At 43.5% G+C, this 3,467-nt stretch overlaps 1 long non-coding RNA gene across 1 annotated transcript; it reads right to left on the bottom strand.

The window, feature by feature from the left end:
• Positions 1-608: 608 nt before the first annotated feature.
• LOC121914629 lies at positions 609-3,256 on the bottom strand. The gene is made up of 2 exons (XR_006100550.1): positions 2,153-3,256; positions 609-761 (listed from the first exon to the last, which is right to left on the bottom strand). It is a non-coding gene; the product is annotated as an uncharacterized LOC121914629 (long non-coding RNA).
• Between the last annotated feature and the right edge of the window lie 211 nt (positions 3,257-3,467).

Genomic DNA, 3,467 nt, shown 5'->3' with positions numbered 1-3,467 from the left:
CTGTCTCCCAATACAGGGACTCAAGGCCTTAATCACCTTCTTAGACCTTAATGACCTGCAGCTTGCTATAGAGCAGCGGATTGAAAACAAAGCATTGCACATGTGGGAAAATGAGACATTTGCAAAACATCAACCGCACACCTGGGTCTCATTTCCCTTCTGACTCAACAGTCAACATATGTGGGCCTGATCTGACAAAGGAGGTTCGAGCTTCCCCTTCCTGCGCCGGGTGGTCTAAATCTGGATTGAGAAAACACATGCTTAGCTTGGAGTAAGAAAGAAACTGAGGCTTAGCCGCACATCATTCATTTTGTCTGACATGCTTTGCAATCCCCAGTCTAGGCAATCGATTTCCGCAGAAGTCATTGCACCTAAATAAAAGGCCAGCATGGTATTGTGGTTTGAGTGTTGGACTACGACTCTTGAGACCCGGGTTCGAATCCCTGCTTGGCCATGGAAACCTCTGGGTGACCTTGGCCAAGTCACACTCTCTCAGCCTCAGAGGATGGCAATGGCAAACCCCCTCTGAAAAAACTTGCCAAGAAAACCCCATGACAGGTTTGCCTTAGGGTCGCCATAATAGTTGAAGGCACAAAACAACCAATATGATCTTTTAATGAGTTTTAATGTTTTTGACGTTTTAACTCCATACGTTACTCCTTTTGCAAATAACTCGTCTATCGACCCTTTTATTAACGGTTTCGTCTCATTTTAGTCTGCGTTGTTTTTAAATCTGTGGTCAGCTGCTTAGAGTCCTGTTACTGAGGGAACATCAGGATAAAAAGGCATTAAAATTAAATAACTAAATGATAGCTAACATGATAATTAAGATGCCACTGCAAAACACATGCATCTAAAGCAAGCGAAGAAACAAACCATTCATGAAATCTCACAGTTATCTTTGCTCCAATCCACACTGCAGAAATAATCCAGTTTGAGACTGCATTGACTGCCCTGGCTCAGTGCTAGGGAATTCTAGGAACTATAATAACGTCTCTGTACTGGGATATAATAATAATAATGATAATAATTATTATTATTATTTTGGGAGACATTTAGCTGTCTCTGCCAGAGAGCTCTGGTGTCACGATAAACTACAACTCTCAGGATTCGCTAGCACTGAGCCAGGGCAGTTAAAGCAGTGTCAAACTGTATTATTTCTGCAGTGTGGATTGGACCTTATACTTTATTCTAATGTGCTTGGGTATTAGAAGCTAGTCCCTGCAGAGCCGATTGGACCCAAATAGACAGGCCAAAATAAAGCTGCTTCAGGTCACTTTGGAGGTATGCTGTTTAAATGATGCATGCGTCCTAAGAAGCCGGAAGCCGCGCCAAAGCCATGCTCCTGGCCGCTTAAGATGCATGTGTCATTTAAACGGCATACCTCCAAAGTCACCCAAAGCAGCTTTATTTTGGCCTGTCTATTCAGGCCCGATTCTCCAGAGTTGGAGTCCAACGCTCAGACCACTACTAGACCATGCTGTCTCTCATCCAATTCTGGGAAGAACTGCAAAAACCCCAACATACAGTTCTCAGTAAGTGCACTGAACTCAACCACTTGTACAAATAGTATGCGGACAGGTGAAAGTTCGTAGTCACGAGATGAAGAGCTCCCTAGGCTACTGACCTCCCCGAAAGGAAGAATTTGGGAAATGTATTGAATGGAGGAAGTTTCTCAGAACATGTAATTTCGAAGGGTAACTCGGTCAAAGATTTCGCAGTCAGTCGACCGCTTTCACTCCATCCACGTTGAATCTCCCTTATCTGAAAAGCTTGAGAGTCGGACCAGAGATGCTTTGGGTTTTTTCAGATTTTAGAGCATTTGCATCTACAGCATGAGATACCTTGGAAACAGAACCCATGTCTAAACATTAAATTCATTTATGTTTTATATAGGTTTGAGTGTTGGACTACGACTCTAGAGACCAGGGTTCGATTCCCAGCTCAGCCATGGAAAACCCATTGGGTGATCTTGGGCAAGTCACACTCTCTCAGCCTCAGAGGATGGCAATGGCAAACCCGCTCTGAACAAACCTTACCAAGAAAGCCCTAGGTTTGCTTTAGGGTCACCATACGTCAGAAACGACATGAAGGCACACAATACAACAAAACTTTGCCCTGGGGCCACAACCCACTACACTTCCCAGAATACCTTAGCACTGAGCCATAGCAGTTCAAGCGGTGTCAAACCAGATTATCCCTCCAGTGTGGATGCATCTTTAAAGGATGAGGATCCTGTATGGAAAAAAAGAAGAGGCAGCTCTGCTTTATCAGTGCCAGAAACACAAAGGAGCACAAAAACATGCAAAAGCAGATTTTTAAAGAGCTAAAGCAACATTCTCGCTGCACCTTGCAGACAAACTAGTTTCACTAGGTATCCCTTTTCTCGGATTGCCACCCATTTCATCTCATGCGATTGGGCTGGAATTCATGAAAGCATATGCCAACTTGAACTAGGTAGTCTTTCAGGCACCACAAGACGCTTTGTTGTTTCTAATGCAACATGGTTACACCCCTGGAAATATTAAAAGAGTTGAGCACTTAAGCCCAGGGAGGCTAATCTGTCCATTTGGGTTTTCTCTTGAATTTCAGGTTTGAAACGTTTCGAGGTCTTTCTCTCTTGTGTAGAAAGACATGGGCAGATTTTCTTAAAACCTGATCATCAACCACAAGACCTCAATGAACTTCGTTGCTGTTCTTGTCGTGCACCTTTGAGTTGTTTCTGACTTACGGCGACCCAAAAGTGAACCTAATATGGGTTTTTTCTTAGCAAGATTTGTTCCGGGCAGTTTGGAATTGCCTTCTCCTGAGGCTGAGAGAGTGTCACTTATCTAAGGTCACCCAAAGAGTTTCTGCAGCCAAGTGGGAATTCCAGCATGGAGACCTGTACGCTGTAGGAATAAAGCAATTGGACACGACTTTAACTGCTGTGGCTCCACCCTACAGAATTCTGGGATTTGTCGTTTTATGGGACACCAACAACTCTTTGGCAGAGAGGGCTAAATAGCTTGTGAAACTACAAATCCCAGGATTTCATAGGACAGAGCTTCAGCATTTAACGTGGGGTCAAACTGCATTATTTCGATACTGTAGATGCACCCCTAGACCAATAATCCAGTTAACTTTCTTTGACTCCCTTCCTTCCTTCCTTCCTTTTTCTTTCCAGCGTCAGTTAACTTTCTTTGACTTCCTTCCTTCCTTCCTTCCTTCCTTCCTTCCTTCCTTCCTTCGAGCATCAATTAACTTTCTTTGACTTCCTTCCTTCCTTCCTTCCTCTTTCAAGCATCAGTTAACTTCCTTCCTTCCTTCTTCTTTCTTCTTTTGAGCATCAATTGACTTTTTTTGACTCCCTTCCTTCCTTCCTTCCTTCCTTCCTTCCTTTTCTTTTGAGCGTCAGTTAACTTTCTTTGCCTTCCTTCCTTCCTTCCTTCCCTTTCAAGCATCAGCTAACTTTCTTTGACTTTCTT

Source organism: Sceloporus undulatus, chromosome 8, assembly GCF_019175285.1.
Source record: "Sceloporus undulatus isolate JIND9_A2432 ecotype Alabama chromosome 8, SceUnd_v1.1, whole genome shotgun sequence".
Taxonomy (NCBI): Eukaryota; Metazoa; Chordata; class Lepidosauria; order Squamata; family Phrynosomatidae; genus Sceloporus; species Sceloporus undulatus.
This window is presented reverse-complemented; position numbering and strand designations above follow the sequence as displayed.